The sequence below is a fragment of the Aythya ferina genome (assembly GCF_964211825.1).
Source record: "Aythya ferina genome assembly, chromosome: Z".
NCBI lineage: Eukaryota > Metazoa > Chordata > Aves > Anseriformes > Anatidae > Aythya > Aythya ferina.
The window spans coordinates 28,148,511-28,168,208 of record NC_140299.1 but is presented as its reverse complement, the minus strand read 5'-3'; the positions used below and the strand labels follow the sequence as shown (position 1 = coordinate 28,168,208).

The 19,698-nt window shown below is 45.4% G+C and overlaps 1 protein-coding gene across 5 annotated transcripts in view; it reads right to left on the bottom strand.

The window, feature by feature from the left end:
• The window catches only part of KANK1 (KN motif and ankyrin repeat domains 1), a 127,504-nt gene extending 108,174 nt beyond the window's left edge, over nt 1-19,330 (bottom strand). For 2 of the 5 annotated variants that reach the window (XM_084505272.1, XM_084505277.1), the window contains exon 1: nt 19,193-19,330. The gene's annotated coding sequence lies outside the window, so the exon portion shown is untranslated. Of the gene's footprint in view, nt 1-9,590; nt 9,727-18,879; nt 18,966-19,064 lie in introns of those variants that run through there. The other 3 variants (XM_084505274.1, XM_084505276.1, XM_084505275.1) reach the window with 3 other exon arrangements.
• Between the last annotated feature and the right edge of the window lie 368 nt (nt 19,331-19,698).

Here is a 19,698-nt window from a genome sequence, read left to right as displayed (position 1 = left end):
CAGTCTTCCTTATCAGTGCTCAACTTCTGAGAGGAAGAAAGAGCTTTGTATCATTACTGATAAGAGACTGTTTCCAGAAGTGTTGGAGACCAGACTGCTCTGGGGGGAAGTGACAGGAAGAATCACGTATGTTCATCTTCTCCCTGGAGGTACAGTCCTGTCTGGAAGTGCTCTGAGCACACACCAAGCATTCAAGTCATCCTGGTGTACACTGACACCTCCACAGACAGGGAGCACTGAAAACCACAGATCCTGCATGAAACAAGCAGATCTACAAAGGCTCCCAGCTGTGTTGTCCATGTCAGAGCCCATAATTAGTGAACAAGCTGCTCAAAATGCAGCAGATACTTTGATACCACATTTCACAGCATATCTGGACTGGAGCCAAAGAGCTGCTTGCTGCCTGATAAAAGCTATAAGGGGGGGGGGGGGGGGGGGGTAAGGCTCCGTCCTCTTGGGAATGGTTTCGCCAAGTCCTAAAGCAGTAACAACAGTACCTTCAGCTTAGATTGCACAAATACCTGCAAAATCACAGCTATCAAGCGTAACCATTGGGAATATTTATTTTTATTTTCAAATCTGTATAGAAGCTGTGCGTTACTGCATACTTCAGCAACTGCATAATAGATGTGACTTGATTTCCTCAGAACACACTTCACAAAAACAGGGAAACATCATCCTTCACTTCTACTCCACGGGAGAGCACTAAGTGCTTCTGGTGACACGCGGGGCGGTAGCAAAAAAACAGCACGATAAACTGTCATTCACATTTCACTCCCGTGAGTAACACGTATGTAGTTTACAAATACACAAAACCAATTCATATGCTAAACATGAAAGAAACTGTCCTCAAGAGCTAGATGTTCCCAAGATCATGTTTCAAAGCAATGCTGTATCTTTCTGTTAATCTTTTGGGAAAACCAGCATGGATAGTCCGCTGCAATGTGATTAACACAGGAATTCAAGCCTCTCCATTGTGACCTTCCACAGAAACCTCAGGGGTCAAGAGGAGCAGCTTGTATGTGTTTTGCTACAATGCCAAGATATCTGAACTATCAACATAAGCCTTCTCTGACAATAGGACCAACAAGTTTCTTGGGGGGAATTTCACATACACCCTCTAAGACTGCCACAAAACATATTTTAGACAGCCATTAAGGAAAAGTTGTTCTTCTAAAAAGTAGTTTTGGAAATTCAATTTTGATGTTCAGTTGGGAAAAAAAGTTTACAGACTATCAAAACAGTAATGAGAAAATAAGAACTGCTTTCTTAGAACAGTGGTTAATTAATAAAATAAAGCTGAGAGGCGATTTCTTGCTCCAACAGCGAAATGCTAGGCAGAGAGAGGGAGGGCTTGAGGAAGGTGGTTTGTTGTTGTTGTTTTTTTAAATCTTATTCAGCCACATCACAGCAAACCCTTGGAAAGCCCTGAAGTGCACAAGCACAACTAAAGCCTGGCAGCAACGGTGCTCTGTTGCCGGAGGTGGTCGTGCCATCCTCCCCCAGCTCAGTGACCTGCTCGGGGAGAAGGCAGTGAGGTGGGGAGGTGGCTGCAATCTATCGCTGCGCTCTGCAGAGGCCCCAGGCTCCATGAGAACAGCAGGTGAAAATTTAAACTCAATCCCACTCAGCATGCTTGGTATAAATAGCCCCAGGGTGGCAAACATCAAGCCATGAAAAGAGATTATCAGATGAGTTTTTTTCTCCTCATTCTTACCCTTTGCAACTTGAGAAGAGTGAAAGAGGACACCAGCAGCTAGCAAGGAGGCTGCTAATTAATTCCTCCTCACCCAAGCATTGCAAAGCTTCCAGCCACAAAGTCCCTGCCAATCTAAGAACAAGCACCTGATAGCACTAGAAGAAAGAGGCTTGATTCGTTCTGAAAAATGGCATCAGAAGAGACACGATCATTTCACAAGATCAGCTTTTCCCCCCATAGGCAGGGAGAAGAGATGAGAGAAGCAGCATCACTCTTGGCTACACAATTTTAGGACATGTTAACGTTCAGAGCAGTGACTTATGTCTCCAGTCATTTTGACGAAGGGTCAGCATGCCACAGGCACAGATACTTTCAACAGGACGACTTTGCATAAGGAAGAGTCCTTACGCTCTCTCTTCGATGAAGACACTTCCCCCAAAACAAACAATCTCTCTAAGTTGTAAGAGAAATGCCTTTCCGTCAGGGCAGAGCCCACATGCCATTTCAGGGTGACAAGCCAGTGCAAGACAGGCAGCTGAAGCACTCTGAAAGTGAGGGAGGCATGGCTCTGTTCCTTTAGGTGCTCAGTTAACCTGGATAAAAGGCTATAAAAAGATATTTGAAACTATCAATAAGATAAGAGATGAGTCAGAAGAAATAATGGGAGAACAGGAAGAGGCTCTGCAAAGACTTCAGCTCTCTCAAAGCCTTCTGCAGCCAGCAGTAATTTGCTTGCCTGGCACAGCTGCTCTGTTAGCACTGTCACAACGCCAGCAAAGAAGCCCTGACAGAGGGAGCTGGACTCCTGACTGTCACCAGGCAGATAAAGCCATAAGTCAAAGCATCATCCACAGCACCTGCAGATCAGCTGCATCTTTCTGGACTGCCAAGCGGACACCACAGCCATTAAAACTTCAAGGAACAAACCCACCTGCAAGCACAAACACTGTAAAACCCAAACAACTTTCACCCTTCACACCCTATCTGTGTCTGTGATGTCCCTCCTTTCAGCTAAAATGCAATGAAGCATGCAGCTGCTTGAATTTATATTGTGGTTTTGGATGAGGGAGGCCAAGATATAAACTAGTGCAACACTCACAGGAGCTCTAGCCCCATCACCCTTTGGCAGCTATGTTTACACTCCCAGTTTTATTCCCCTTCACAACTTGCTTCTACCCAAGGCAAAGTGGGAGCACCAAGACCCTCCCTTGGCACTGCATGGGTCAAAGCTGGCACAGGACAGCTGGACAATCAGTAATGTAAAGGATTTGACTATGCCATATATGCTGTGTCATGTCACCCCCGAGCACACTGTATAAGTGGAATGCATGGCAGATGTGCACCTAGTCAACTGTGTTTTCTTGCTTCAGCTTTCCCATCCCTTTGTCCCTATCCTGAAACTGCTTTTCTTCCCTCCTGCCCAGCAGCCTCAGATACATTTTTCCCTTGAGAAAAGGACTGTAATTTCTTGCCTTACCATGGAACACAAGCTTCCCTGAAATCAAAGAAGGAAGAATGCTTTACTTGGTTTGAATCTGAAGACACCTGCAGTTCAGTCTCAGGTGTGCAATTCAGAGCCAACAGCTAAAGAAGGGAAGTGTCAGGACCAGAGACTGAAATACACCAGATTTTGCTCTGGGCAAACGAGAGGAACATATATAATTTACATACACAAAGAGATTTTAAAGCAGAAATCCTCCACTGATGATACCCTGTTGCAGGTTAATCGGTTCCCATGGACAAGCTCCTCTGTGAGGAGACTGGCTGGCTTCAAGCTGTTCTTCAGCCTGGAAGAGGATGGCCAGAGGAACCTGGAGACACAAACAGGCTGAACCAGGAGTGCTGGTGGCCAGCAGCTTGTCTGGGTAAGCAGAAGTTACATGGCTATCCTCCAGATGATTACTGAGCATTTCACTCTAATGCTATCAGATCTGAAGCATGAGATGGAGCACAATGTATAAAGGCAGAGTCTCTTCTTTCCTACTGAACTCGTTTTTTCATTCTCAGGAGCAATACAATGCCATAAACATTTCTTTTTGTGTGTGTGTGTGTGTGTAAATTGAGGGTGTGTCCTTCTGTACTTGGGATAAACTCACTTGCACACATTCCTTCCTTTTACACTGTGTACATCACTGCTTGGTATCACAGGCAGTGTCGGGATGACTCACTGTGGGATGTTACCGATTAACAGCTCACTTCAGGTCTTTTCTGTGTGTCTCCACACAACTCCTTGCTGATATCACTCAGGCATCCTGACACCACCTGTTTCTTGTGACTGCCCTCAGGTCTATCAGACAAAAACTACTCCAATAGACCAGAGTTCACCAGGTACCAGCAATCTTATTCCTCCCCTCCAGAGCACAGACCCCACCTGCTTGCAACTACACAGCCCTTCAGCACCAGCCTTTCACATCCTTGGAGGCTTTGCACACCATAAAGAAGGATTTTGGGTCTTGCTCGCATCCCAGGTGTCCAAGCTTTAAGAGACAAAGCTGTGAGTCACTGAGCCCCCAGGGGCCAGGACAGTGCCAGGCAAAGGAACATGGGCACCTGTCTGGGAGCCTGTTGTTCACTGGTTTAAGAGCTGTAACAGATGACCAGCTAAGAGACCTTCTCCTGTTTCCACATGCACACCTGGTCTTATTTCCAAATGCAAGCTCTAGCAGTCCACTGTGGTCAGTCATGCCAGCCCCACTGATTTGCACAAACGCCAGAAATCACTCCTGTGTCAGGGGACTGGTAGCCCCCATGAGTATATTGTGAATATTACCAGAAAATATTTTCATCTGTGTCAAAGCTGTGGTTTGGCAAAAAAAAAAAAAAATTTCAGTCCATCAGTGCTTTGATCCTCTGACAGATCATTTCCTGACACAAGCTGAAACAACACAAAGGACTTTGGACACCAACCAGCTGTCACAGTTGTGCTGTGAGCTGGCACTGAAGCCACGCAGCCAGCGGGGGAAGATTTAGGTGGTGGTAGCAGAGCAAATGGTAGTCTGCATTTACAGCTTGTTTCTTCTTTAGATGAAACTTTTGGTGGGAGCTGGTGGAATGGGAGCCCACCAAAACATGTGAACAGCTGCTGCAGGACACTCTGACATCACCAAGGTATAGCAAAAACTCTTGGATGCGTTACAACCAGGGACAGGGGAGGGGATGAAGGGGAGACGTTTTTTCTTTGTTTTTCTCTCCAGAGGATGCTTAGGCACTGTCAGAGCTCCAAATGCAGTGACCCCTTTTTGACCCTTGGTCCTGAGCTGGGAGAGAGACAAGTGAGCTTAACAAAGATCTGAGACACCAGATGGGAAAAGTGAAGGCAGAACTATGGTTTAATAGCCCTCTCCTTTTATCCTGTTTAAAATGAAGTATTCACACAGTAACCCACAACCTAAAAAAAATAAATAAAAAAAAAACCTGATATTAGCAGCCTGCTTTCAACATCCTCCCTCAGATATTCTTCTAGCACAGATATATTCATATTTTCCTCTGTTTCTACTAGCATATACAGCACCTGGCAATTACAAAGAAATGCAGCTTGAGGGGAAGCAGATTAGAAGTATGACTTGCTACATAGTTCTGGTATGATGAACTCTTAATTAAAAAAACGCTATTAATTCAAGGTGTTGAAAGGAACAGTCCATGAAACTAAGTAGTTTTTTCCAGCCTTCATCCTCATTTTAACTGATGTATTTTATCACCAGCCTTTGAGAAACCGATCCTACAGTCTCAGTGGAACTAACCATAGCACACAAAAAGCATGATAGGAAAAAAGAACCCTTGAGATACCCCTGACATTTATTAACTTTTCCTACAGACAGCATAAAGCTGAACTTCTGAAACTCCTCCTTGTGCCAGACTTGTTACTCTAACACTTCTTTAAAATGAGTTTTGGTTGCCAAGCAGCTCTCGGATGTGCAACTCGACCTGCCAAGGTCTGGCTGCACCAGTGTCTTCAAGCTTCACAGCACAAAGGGATAAACTTAATAAAACCCATTCTCGGTGCTTTGAACCAAGGCTAGATCCAGAACTGACATTACTCTGCAAGTCTCTGTTGTGATGCAAATACTCAGCCTGCTCTCCTTCCCCCTTTCCCCCCCCTCCCCTGAGCATCACTGCAAGACTGCAAGACTACACCACCCTGCCCTGCACATGCTCTTGCACCAACATTTCACCTTTGCAGCCTCCTGCTCAGCCTGACACTCGTGCCAGCACACCGGCAGCCATAAGGGAACAGCAGCAATGTGCCAGCGTTGTGTGTAACCCAGAGACAAAGCCAGCCCGGCTCCACAGCTGCTGGCCAAACAGGGCAGCAAGCAAACTGGGCAAGAGCAGAGGAAATGCTCATGTGGTGTTAGGTCAGGAGTTAAAATATCACAACAACCTGCAACTTCCATCATGAACAGGATTGACAAATGCCAGAGCAACAGAGGAGAAACTCTCCTGGACAAGGCATCCAGCTTACAATGCAGTTCCTGCCACTTGAGATGGCCAGCAAGGTGACAGTAAGAAGGGTCGTCCTTCCTCCAGAAGGAAATTAAACTGTGACTTAAAATGAAGTTTTCAAGAAGCAGCCAAGTAAATGGATGGAACAAGCAGAGATTTCCTAAATCAGGGAGAAGCTTCGGATCTCAGTCTAAGAAGATGAATATTATCCCTTTTCCACAATAACTAGGAGCCTTCTTTACCTGCATGTCTATCTTCAGCTTCAATATCAGTGCTGACAGTACCATTACCATCACTCACCTCACCTGACTTCAGTCCCAATTGGGCCATCCAAAGTGAATCATAAGCCAGCCATGGTGTACAACAGCTTTCCCCCCCCACACACACACAATAACAAAACATAATTCATACAGGAATGTAAAGCACAAGTCAGTCGTGGCCATACTTCTCCCAGAATGTTAGCAGCCCTGTAACAATCACCACTCAATTAACACTTTAATGAAAGGAAATCAAAAGGTCAGGTCAAATGCCATGTGTATGTAAGTCAGCATTCACAGCTAAGAAAATACCAGACTGCTGCAGACTCAGCTGGTCAGAGCCTCTGACATACACAGAACACATGTCGGGGACAGTCCACAGCCCACACTGCCCAGATGCAAGCATCTCAGACTAACAGCAGCACCTGTGACATCTGAAAACATTTGCATTCTGTGACCCCTGGCAAATGTGTTTTTCCCTTCTTTTCCCCCTCCCAGTTTGATTTTATACTGTTTCCAATATGACAGCAGAAATGCAAGAAACGCACACACATACACGACAAAATTCAGGCCAACATGCCTTGCTGAGAAAAGTTTCCTCTCCGCAGCTTGCCAGGAAGTACTGTGTGCATCTTTCATTAGTTACAGATATTTTTTCTTTGCAACTCTGAGTACCAAGAATAGCCAAGCAGCCTAACACCTCTTTTTCCATAACCAGACTATAACAGCTCACAGGACTGCATCAGCCTGAAAAGTTGCAGTTATTGCCCAGTGCTGCTACGTTATGAGAGGCACCTGTATTCCTTCCTTACCTCCTCCCCCCCTTGTAATGAAGGGAAAAGTAACTGCACAGTTGACTCATCACTCCTGCAATATTCCCTTAAGACAAAGTTCAGGACTAACAGAAATTTGATGACAGACTGAAAATGTAAAGGAACAGTTTCTCAAGACAAAGTTTTACTTGCCAGATTCGACAGAGGAGCCTGAGATCTATCAGGACCAGCCCTTTTACTTTTTATCTTTTTTTTTTTTTTTCTTGCTATGAAAGAGGAGGAGCAGGCACAAGTTGATGGGGAGTGAACAAAGCATGTGCTAGATAGAAAAGTTACAGGAAATAGGAGTCAGGAGAGCTGAGGCAGAGGAATAGCAAAAGCATGAGAACAGCAGAGATGTTTCACAGACACTTCTGGGCAAACATTCAAGGCCACGAGGTAGAAGTACCAGAAGCCAGGAGTTGCAGTGTGCCTCTTCACCCTGAAGAAAGCTATCCCAAGCAACTCCCGTAGGGACCTGCAGGCGGTGCAACGGCTTCCACACCAGCAGCTTGTGGGCAGCTGGGAGAAACCAGATGCGCTGGGCATCCAGGCCTCCCCTAATCCCCCTCAATCAATACTCAACTGGTAATCAACGTGGCTTAAGTGGTCAGGATGAGGCAATCGGCACAGATGGGATGAAAAAGTCCAGCTTAATCAGGAAGGCGGTCAGCTGGCATGGCCCAGACAGAGCTACCCCTTGAGCAAGTTTAACCCCAGTGTCAGAACTGGTACATCTAGAAGGGATACTTTCAGCCGCCTTATATTCACGTGGTGCAGTCAGAAGCATCCTGCTAATCCTCCAGAACTACCTCCTAATTCACCAAAATTAGCAGGAAATTGATTTTAGCTTTCCTTAGGACACTGTGCTGAAGACTACATCTCCACGAGCTGTTCATTCATCCTGCTGCAGGCAGATACCTCTCACTGTGTAGCAGGCTAGACAAGTGGGGGAAAGCACCATTTTGGCTGACTTTAATTTACCTCTGTATGCAAGTCAAAACCCATCTCAGATAAGACCAGCCTCTTTGTAGCAGAAGCTACAATGATCTACTGCAGTTAAATCCTCACCTGCAAGCCACTATTGCTTTAATTAGATTCAGTTGAATCCCGGACTCTGCAGTCTAGACATGGTTTAGCAGTTGCTTTTATGTGAGTAACTCATTGCAAGAGAACACAGTTCTTAAAGGAATTAGATACTCATCACATGTTAGGTTTTATCTGGGTCTTACCTCAATTTTTGGCAAAGAAAACTACTCTGGATTTGGACAGGACAAAGTCAGCCTCGCTGAAGTATTCAACCACAAGTCCAAATGAAGATTTTACACGGGAAAGAAAATAAAATGTTCCTCTGATAACCCTAACACTTTTCCCATGTTTAGGCTTCCTGTTCAGAGCAGAAACATTTATACTACGGTTTTGCAGAATAGTACAGAAACAAAACTGAGGCAATACAGATTTCTGTTACTTGTTCTGTCCCCTTCTGACAACCTCTGTACTACTACGGGTTTTAGGCAGACAAAGAAAGATTGACACAAAGGAGAAAACAAAGTACCTGCTTCTGACCTACAGTACAGACACACCAAACACATTTTCAAGGACTTCCCATGCTCATGCATCTTTTCACAGAAACTTAAGGCAGGAACATCAGAGTAAATCTGTGTCTCAGCAACTCCAGGGTAGAAATCAACATGGCTAAACACTCCAGCCCCCAGCTCAGCTGAAGTCAGTTTGACTAAGTTTAATGTGCATAGAAAGTGCTGTTGGATGAGAGAAAATAGTAAGTGCCATTCTCCTAGCTACACACACATTTAATTGCAATTTATGTTTTTCTCAAAAAATCTCTGGCAGAGATTTGGTTAGACAGGGGAACACCAGCCCAGTGTTTCTGAAGATTGGATGTTCAGGGAAAGACATCTTACATACCTGTCTTCTTCCTCTGCAGGGCACCAGTCACCCCAGCCAGCCAGCACTGGTACCAGAATGGCTGTAACTTGACATTGCATAATACAGTATTGACCAGCTCAATTAACAGTTGCTCTCAAAGGCACCAGAGAGCATAAAGACATGCATAAATCAGACCATTTTTACTCGAGCAATTGAAGAGATCTTATTTTCTGCAGCTTACAGAGGAGACAACGCTGGCCAACTTTTGTGATGCAAATCAACAAGTTGCTTGGAGGAAGAAGGGGAGAAAAGGCCTTTTAATTGAAATTGCAGTGAAACTTCCTCCCTACACAACAGCCGTGGAGACTCCAGGAGCCAATTCAGGAGCACCACGCCTCCTCCACAACTGCACCACTCTCCTTCAGACCCTGCACAGCCAAAAATCTAGCCCCTTGTTTGCACGCTCTTACATGCCTCTGTCACATCACTGACCTGCTGTCACCAAAAGGCCTGGAGCCACCCAGAACCAGCACCAGAGCACCAAGCTGTTCCTGAAACTGGGGGGAAAGGGCTGTAAATCACTGCCCTTCCACGAAGGTGTAGCTACAAGCAAGCTGCTGCGACTCCTTCACGCAGCGGTAAGTCTCCAAAGCAGAGCGCCTGCCCGACTGAAACAACTCAGGAATGCGAGCAATGCGGGCAGGGGGGCTCCGATGGATACTGAGGGAGGACAGGAGCAGGCAGACTCCTGTGGTTTCCCGGCCGAGCTGAAGGACCAGCCCTGCCGACCCCACGCGTGCACGAACAGGCACAGGCATCGCGGGAATGTGAGCAATGCAGACGGGGGCCAAGGGGGCTTTGCTGCCTGGTAAAGGGGGGTGAGAGCAGGTACAATACCCAGGGCTGATTCTGGTTGCTGCAGGAGTCTTTAGGTCACAGCAGATGGGTCCCTTCCCGTCTCAGCCTGTGCTCATGGATGCAAAACTTCACACGCAGCCTTGCAGCAAGACCTTTTGTCGCTAATACCTACACCGGCTGAAACAAACTGCAGGTCCGTCCCGTGGTATTTGGCAAGTTGCTGATATCAAAAACATACCAGCATCAGGAGCAATAAACACATGCACTTAACACATCCTCAGCCAGTGATTTGATATTCAGCCCTACAAGCACACCCCTTCTGCTTTTTCTCCCCCAGGCTAACCGAAGGAATTGCTGCACATGGAACAGACCTGACGCTCTCCCAGCTTTACTCCAGCCAAAAACAACAATTTCTTACAGCATGAGGAACGCTGTTTTAAAGGTTCATGAACAACACCAGGCTGTTTCTACCACACTTTCCTGGTCCCAAGATCCAGCAGAGAGAGAGGTCGGTGCAGGAGTGCTGCCGCTGCAAGAGCTCCCCGCGGGGCTGATGCCACGGCCGGCCAGCAGCATCTCCTTAGCACGCCTACTGTGCAACTCGTGACAGTCATGATGTGTGCACAGGCACAAAGAAGGGCTTGTTTTCCTTAAAATTCCCCAGCTGAGAAGGTCTCTGGCAGCCACTAGTATTTTCGTGGATGTGACTGATCTCACACGTTGCTTAAGAACATGACAATGGTCATGAGCAGCAGCGGTAATGGGGTGAGAAACTGCAAGAACAAACACACAAGAGATAAAGACCGAGTGATAAATCACTGATGGGATCAGGAAGAGAGCAAGATAGCTCATACTACACACTGCTCAGCCCTTTTCTGCTTGAAAATGATAATAATAATAATAATAATAATAAACAACCACGGAAGAACAGAGTTAAGAAAAATGCATGAATTTCGTCAGCCCAGCAAAGTGAAGCTGACAAGACTGCAGCTTATCACAGCTACACCATTTTCATCACGTCCTGATTTCAGAGAGATTCACAGGGTCTTCTTGCAGGTGACTCTTACCTGGGGAAACTACCAACGGGCCATGCACATAAGAGAATCCAAGCAGACTACAGGTAAAGTACATGTGTGAAGAAAACATTTAGTCCCAATTTCCAAGCCAGAATAAGTCTTTGATTCATCTGAGAAAATAAGCTCTTCAAGAGCTTACCATAAAAAAAAAAAAAAAAAAAAAAAAAGCAACTTAAAAGTTTAAGAGTTATTTCAATACCACATCATGAGGGAATGGAACTTAAAAGAAAATCTCTTCTTGTGTTGCTTTCTGTAAAATCTTAAGGCTAGTCAGGGATAAAGAGTGTTGTTTTAAAAGCAATTTTTTTATTGAGAAATGTAAAGTGTTTTTTTTTTTTTTTTTTTTTTTTAATGCTGTGAAGCAGCTTAATTCTAATCCCATTCATAAATCCACATTAAGTCTTCTGGCTCTTTTCAGGTGTCTTTGAATTAGAAACCAAAATGCAAATTTGCCTGCTCAAGAACTCTAACATTTTCCAAAGTGAACTTTTCTTTTTTTAAAAGAAAAAGTTGCTCTTCAGCAAAACAATTCATGGACTAAAATTATGAGAAGTGACAGTTAACATGGAAACTTTCTCCCTGTTTTTTTTTGTTTTGTTTGTGGAAAATGAGATTATGAAGAGAATTTTAAGTTTAAAACATACATTTTTATTAACATCTTCATAGGGACAACTCATCTTTACTCAGCAAGCCAGTTTTTGGTTGCCAGTCTCTGCAAGAAAAGGTAACAGTGACAGATGAACAGAAAGCCAGAGAACACAGAGCAAGTTAGGAGGTATACTGAAAGACACAGGAGCTACGGAAACCCTACTTTAGGATAGCCATGAAGTCCCACCTTGGTGTACTTGTATGGTTTTCCATAGCGTCCATATGCAGTTTTGGACAATGTCCTCCACTTCGTTAGGATTTCTCCAGCTATACCGCGATCATCTTTTACTTCTGGTCTCTTGTGCACTTACACTGCAATGAGCAAAAAAGCTGAGCCTGGCCTGCAAAATTACTTCTGCTTCCTGTCCCTGTTTGCCCCAGAAACCCAATTGCAAAGTTAACTCATGCTAATGGAGCCTGAAGGGATATGCACACACTCTCAGCTACATGACAAATCATGGTGAATAAACTGCCTGATTTTGACCTTTGTTTGGTGATCTAAAATGTACACAATGCATATCAAAGTTGTCTATCACAGAATACCAGATACAACTTGGTCTACCTGTGTGTAACTGGCATTAAAAGTCAGATTCAGATAGATGTATCATTATACATTAAGGCATTCTGTGAAAAAAAAAAAAAAAAAAAAAAAAAAAGAACAACAACAACAAAAAGCAGGATCAACCCCAGCATCAGTTCCTACTCTGAAGAAAGTTTCAGCTAAATATCTTCTCTCAGCAGATATTTTGCTGTGTAAACTAAAGGCACATTCACTTCGAAGAAAGCAAGGCTTTGCTCCAGCAAGGCCCTCCAAAAGCCAGGCTTGCCGTGGGAAGCAGGCTGTTCCTTAGTATATCAACCACTGACATCACAAGTAGACACTGAAAAGAAGGAGTTGAAATAGAGTAGAACCTGTCTACTAGCATCTGGGTTACTAACAAAGCACTGGTGAGACAAAAAAAGACAAAAGCCCCACGGGCTTTAAATTCCCTTTGCCAAACTGCAAAACAGAAAAGACCTATCAACTCTTTTGTTCAGACTTTTCTGTCGGAAGCCTGGAAATCAGAGACACAAGTTTCACAATATTGTTTCATTAGTAATTATGCATGGGTCATGTCCCCTTACCTTTGTCTGATAATCAACATCTTGACTGTCCTTTGTTACTTTTTATATCCTAATTTTAAAACACTTAAAAGCCAAAAACAAGAGAAAGAAAGGCTGTAGTCTCAACACAAAGATTTTATTTTTTTTTTCTTTCCAGTCACTGCACTTCTTGGCAAGTTCTCTGGCACAGTACTGAAGAACTGCAAAAAAACTGATGTATCTTTCTTTCTCTGTCCAAACCGGATTAGCTGGGAGTAACCCTTAGAGATCCTCTGCATTACCATATTCTGAGACAGGGATGAAAAGAGCAACATTTGCAGAAAGTTTACTATTGTCTGCAGTCCTTTGGGTTTTTTGACACAGCTGTTCCAAAGCAGCTCTGGAATGAGACCCCTCCTTTTCTCATTTAGCAGCTCATGAAGTGAATGAAAACACTGTGACAGAAGTCCTAACATACACAGCCATGTTTATGCACCTAAACAAACACATTCAACCTTTGACATGTCTCACTCCAGGAGAGACTCCCAACCGTTACATATAAAAAAGTCAGAATAACTCAGGAAATCACTATTTTAAACTATACTCTTCCATCTCTGCATGAATACGAAACACGAGGCAAAGGCATTTTCCAAATCCCACGTGCAGAGTAGGATGCTCCTGCTCACCACTTTCAGAGATGTTTGTCAATGGGACAGCTTTTAGAACAAGCCACGCTGGCTTCCACAGGCTCATGGGGGAATCCTAGTGTCAGGAATTAATGGACACAAAGTCATGGCTCACCTCTGTGCTGGAACTGGGTTGCTGCCCACCCCTTGATCTAGGTCTAACAGGTTTGTTTCCAGACACATCTGGTGCTCCCAAGCAGTTTTGTCCCACAGCCCATTAATATTAGTGCCTTCACAAAGAAGCTGGCAGCAGGAGGACAGGAGGAGACTTCGATCATCTCAGTGGGGCACAGGTTTGCAGCAGGCTGCAGCCCTGCAGGGAAAAGCAAGGAGGTGCAAGGATTCATAGCGATGGCAACAAGAGACACCGCTGCAGTTCCAGCACCATATCTGAAGTTCATGGTGCAAAACCACCTGGGTCAACCTGGGCAGCACCTTCCCCCCTAATAATTACACTGGAGATCTGGAAAGGGATCAGAAATGTGCCAAAATAATGAAAGTCTCAGAAAAGAAACTACTCTTGCTTTTAACAGATTGAGAAAGCACTATATGGAAGCAGCTAAGGAATTACATAAAATAAAGAAAGGCACATAAAAGGTAAATCAGAGCTTCTTATCTCAAGGATGAGGTATGATCAAGCTATGCAATTGGGAGGCCAAAACAACAAAAGAATAAAAAAACATATTGACTACTTCCACTTCTGGTCGCATGTGCATGTGTGCATACAGATCCATGCTACAGAAGTCATCATCACTGCAATCCATGAAGACTATCAGCATGGTGAGGCTGAGAGAAGGATTGTACAGGTAATAGTATTATCCAGAGCCATGCTTGGCAACCCTAAAGTCCTCAGGGAAAAACAAACAACAACAACTAGGGATTTAATGATAAGAGAAAAAAAATACAATGTCTGCTAATTACAGACTGATACAAGTCATAAGGCAAGGGACAGATTAGTCCTCCCCAACCTTGTGTGTGCAAATACTACACATTTCTCAAAACCTCTGTTATAAAACTCCTCAGCACAGAGCAGCCTTACTGGGACTGGAGCCTTGCTGGAAAATTAACATCTTGGCTGTTATTTTCTCCCTGCAACCCACGTGAGCAGCCAGGGCTGCCACAGGCCCCTCCGCTGCCTCCCTATTGAAAGCAGCCAGGTGAAGGAGAGAAACCACCTGAGGAGAGGACACTTGCTTGAGCCATGGTGGACCATGGACTGAGAGAGCAGGACTGCAGAAGACACAGCAGCGGCAGCACAACCCACGCCAGCCAGCGTGCTGTAGCCTCACAACCCTGCATGGGCTTCCCTCCGGGCATGGAAGAAGGCAGGCCTTAAAGAAAACCACAGATACTTGGCAACCTCCACCAACAGAGCTCAGGGCATTTACAGATGGGAAGGGCACCCTCTACTTCCATGGCAAGTGCCAAAGTTTCATAAGGCATGGGCTAAGAAGGCTGCCAAACCATGGCAGGCCAGCAAGCCATCTGGTCTGTCACTTGAGAGGTGCACTGAACGCAGGCCCAAGCTGCACAGAGGTGTCCTTGCTGTCCTTCCCCCGGGTGGCCCATGTCTACCAGCTGGCCCTGAAGCAGCTCCAGCTCCCATTCGTTTGTAATTCAACCAGCCACCACCCTTCAACAGACCACTTTCCTCAGGAGGCCTTGTTTTAGGGAAGTGTTGCAGCCTCCAGCACACCAGGGTTGGATGAGATACCAGGGTCTAGTGGTGGCTCCTGTGTGCAGTAGGAAGCCTGTGAAAACGTTTTCAAGATCAGTACTTTGGTTAACAAAAAGACCAGACTTGTTTGACAGATTTGCTTAGCTACATTTAAGTTTCAACTGTTCATGCCTGACGCCTCTGCCTTCAGTATACTAACTTGTCTGAGGAATTAAAGGGATGTTTGAAACGCAAACTTATGACTCATGGTTAATTGTCAGGTGTCCTTCTCCAGTATAGTTCTAATTAGAAATCACAAACATTTCTGAGAGCAGAAAGAGACTAAAAATTGATATAAGCTGCCAAGGGAAGCCTGTGGCAGCATTTTAAGTCTAGCAAGGTGCCTTCTTTACCTTATGCTTTAGCTAAACTACTTGTTGAGTTTCATACATGGGTAACAGCCTAGGGCCTGTGACAGCCTGGAAGTGAGGACAGACTGAAAGAGCATCTGATCTGAGTGACAGCAGTCCTTGCATTACTAGCAAAGCTCAGAAAGCATTTTCAGTACCAACAGTTGACACCTGAAAAGTCATTTCCTGTTTTCCTCATCAATGGAAAAGTACAGTTTAATGGTGAAGAAATGACTATCACTGTACACATCTTTCTGCTATCTTGCAGAGGTTGCCAGGGAAAATTTTGTAAGAATAACATGATTATGCCTTAAACCAGTCTTCAGATTTAACTTCCAGTCTCAACATAGCTGTCATGATTGCAGACAGCTTTCCTGAGTAAAATACATGTAGGAAGCAAGTGAGATAGAAATTAGAGTATAATTCACAGTACAACATGGCTAGGAGTAACCTTCACAAAATATATAACTGCAAGAAATAATCAACTACCCTGTTCCTGACTTGTACTATTATTTCTCTTTGGGCCCCAGCCGTCTACATACAGACAGCTTGCACATTATTTCACCTCAACAGGCAGCATCTATAATGGTAGTAAGAGATAACTGTGGAGTATCAAAGTTGACAAGCCTAAGTGGTTTCCGTGATTTCTCCATGAGATGCCTAAATGCTTTTTAGAGCACTGCCAATTATTCAACCGCAAAAACAGATACTTTTAAGATACTTAAGATGAATCATTTCCCACTAGAACCAAACACATTAAGTTTGATCATAAATCTGAATCTCTAGTCAAGACAAACTTATGTATCTTTTGTAAGTAATTAAATAAGATTTGTATATAAGAAGTCAGAATAAAATTCAAACAAAAATGTTTTAAGTAAATCCAGTAAAAAAATAAAGTTAGAATTTTATTCACACAAAAAGTTAGAAAGTTATTCACAAACTACATATACTGCATTGTCAGAAAGTTAGGTGGAATCAAAACTTTTTGCAAGTTGTTGGTTGTTCACTTTGTGTTGTGATTCCAAGCGAACTCCTCATCATTATGACACAACCGACCTATTAGCTTAACACTTGTCATCTTGCCACAATGCACAAAAATCTAGGAAAAAAAATCATGCTTGCACATGTACGTACACATGAGCTTTCAAGCCACCTTGGGAGTTCTGCATTTCTTCCCTTTCTAAGTCACACAGGCAAGTTTGGATGGATCAGACAGTACAAGCAGCGACGCCTGAAACTCCCACCATGCCCCATTAGCCAATTCCATTAGCTAAATGACTAGGAAAAACCTCCTTTTCCATGACCTACCACTACAATAGGTGCTGACACCACAAGAAAATTTGCAACTGTCCTCAATTAACAACTAATGCTTTGGTAACTAAAAGCAGGATCAGCTGCCTATTTCTGACAGCTCTGTATCATTTACGAAAGAGACTCTTCATTTAGAAGTTTTCATTTCACTTTCAGCATCTATTATTTAGATGCACAGGGCACTGCAGAAAACAAGACCATAAGCAGTACCAGAAGCTTACAAGCCCAAGAAAACTGCCTAAAAGGCAAACATATACAGGGGGAATGATTGAAAAGACTCGTCTCATACAGATGCCATTCATGGTATGAGAAATACATCCATTGCCAGTTCTGCCCATGGTATGGAAGTAGTGTTTAGAAACCTGCTCAAGCAGCACCTAAAAACTCCACCTTCAGTTTCCAGTTGAGGGCCAAGTTTTGTCCTCAATTTCCCCAGTGCAATTTTAAACTAAGACTTAATCTCTAAAGGATGCAGGTTTATGCAAGTTTAAAACCTGAGGCACTGGGGACTCCTCTACAAGCTGGAGTGCTACAGAAGTTGTCAACAAATTAGCCAGAGCAGTCATCAGTAATTTATTTAATGGCAGTATCATGTTTGCCACCAGACAACCATCCACACTAATTGATGAGTTTTCCTCTGGCTGGGACTCAGGCAATAGACAGAAAAATCTCACTGTGACATCACATAAGAGTTCAGAGTAACATCAAACACCACCAACAAGCACATGATGGGTTAATCACAGATTTAGATCAGCAGTAGTGTCTGTAGCCACCTACACCTCTGCCCAGCCTGGTGTTATACTGCTGCTGAATGCTGTCCTGTCAGAGAGAGCCATGTTTTCCCACATGCACCTACACCCCACGGGATGCTCACACTATGAACTCACACAGCCAGTCCCCCCAGGTCCCACACAACAGAGGTACAACCTCTGACTCAAAATTGCTGGAGGAACAACACAAGTTCCTGTGCCGCAAGACACCTTCTGCTGAGGAAGCATTCTGGGGATCTGATCCCATTTTACCTAGCCACTAACACGAGCCAGATGTTCCCAGCTGGAGGAGAGACAAGACTTCATAGATGCAACTTGCTGGCTTGGTCCCAACCAGGAGCTGTGACCCACATGCACCACTCCCCTCAGGAACTGGACTCCTGAAGACCCCAGCAGTAATTCCAAGGGCTTGAAAATCCACTGAAAGTCAGGGCTTTCTTTCTACCTTGGGTGCCTATTCTAGGATTCAACCCTTCTAAAACGTGCATTAAACCAATCAGCCGCCTTCCACCTCTCACATATTTTACTTTCTTCACAACATGCACACACAACCTTTAATCAGAGCCAGCCACCCCATCAGAAAGAGTGAAGTAAAAGGGCAAGACATCTGATATTTTCAATCAGCAAATTGTCGTGGCCACCTTTCTTGGCTAGCCAAGATTCAAGGTTGTCAACTAAGCTACAGAATTGCCAGAAGGGCTATGCTGTTAATTAAATATTTTAGAGCTTTGATTTTACGAAAAGCACACCACGACTGACCTTAACATCAGAACAAGAAAGCTAAACATAGCTTGGTCTTAAGTAAAACCCAGGGCCAGTCACAAGAAAGTCATTTGCAGTACCGAGGCTTACAATTATGCCTGAATAAGTTTTTAAACACCATCATACATCGACTTATAGGGCCTTTTCACGTTCTTTGTTTCAGAAAGAATAAAACAGTTTTCAGAAACACCATGACGTCTTTAAGTGCTTTTCGAGATCTAAGCACAGCAGCCAAAGTTAATGCACGTTCATAAACTGGGCACTAAAACCCAAAGCTTCCCACCTCCACCGCCCCAAAAGAAAAATCGCTACTTTTAAGTGCTGGCTCACAGGTCAGACGGTATCGAAGGCAGTCCATTTAACCGAAGCACAGCTCCCTTTGTGGATGCCACCCGCTCCCCACGCCGACACCCAGCCTCGCTCCCCCCTTACACAGGTGCCTCCCCATCTCCCCTCTCTTCGGCCCCGAGACGTGCACACGGGACAGGTTCAGTTCCCGAGACAAGCAGCAGAAACCTGCCTCCGGCGTGCTGCGGGCTCTCGGGGGGGGCGCCGAGGGACAGGGGTACCGGCAAGGCGTGCGGCTCGGCAGTGCTCTGTGCCCCGCCACCGCAGCGCCGGCTTTCCCCTGCAGCACGGTGACAAAATAAATACAACAATTAAATAAACAAAAAGACGTAAAAAAAAAAAAAAAAGTTCGCATACCGCCGCCCGCCCCGCGGGAAGCTCCGGGCGGGGGACCCTCACCCGACGGCGGGGAACCCCGCGGGTCCCCTCCCGCTCCGTCCCCTCCGGGGGGACTCCGCTTCCCTCGCCCCCCTCCCACCGCTCACCCGCGGTCTGGGCGCCCCGCCGGGGCCCCGCGGCGGGGGCGAGCATCCCGCACGCCGCTCCGCCGGCCGCTTTGTACCGCCGGCCGCCCGCACTGCGGCTGCGCGATGCCCAAAACCGACGGCGGTCCCCGCTCTCGCCCCCCGACGGCGCCGGCCGCGCAGCGACCCCTCCGCGTCCCGGCTGAACTCTCCTCCCCCGGACCGGCCGAGGGTGGGACTTGGTGGGGCGGGGGCGGTGGGATGAGATGGGATGCAGTGGAAAGCACTGGGATGTGATGGGATGCCGTGGGATGTGGTGGGATGTCGTGGGATATGATGAGATGCAGTGAGATGAGATGGGACGCCATGGGATGCAGTGGGATGCGGTGGGATGGAGTGGGATGCCATGGGATGCATGCTGGATCACCCAGTCACTGAGATGCAGGAGCTCCATGCCAGGGAGGGAGTGGTTACTGTTGAGGAAAATGCAGCAATCTTGGGAAAACCCCACAAAGATTCGGGGTTAA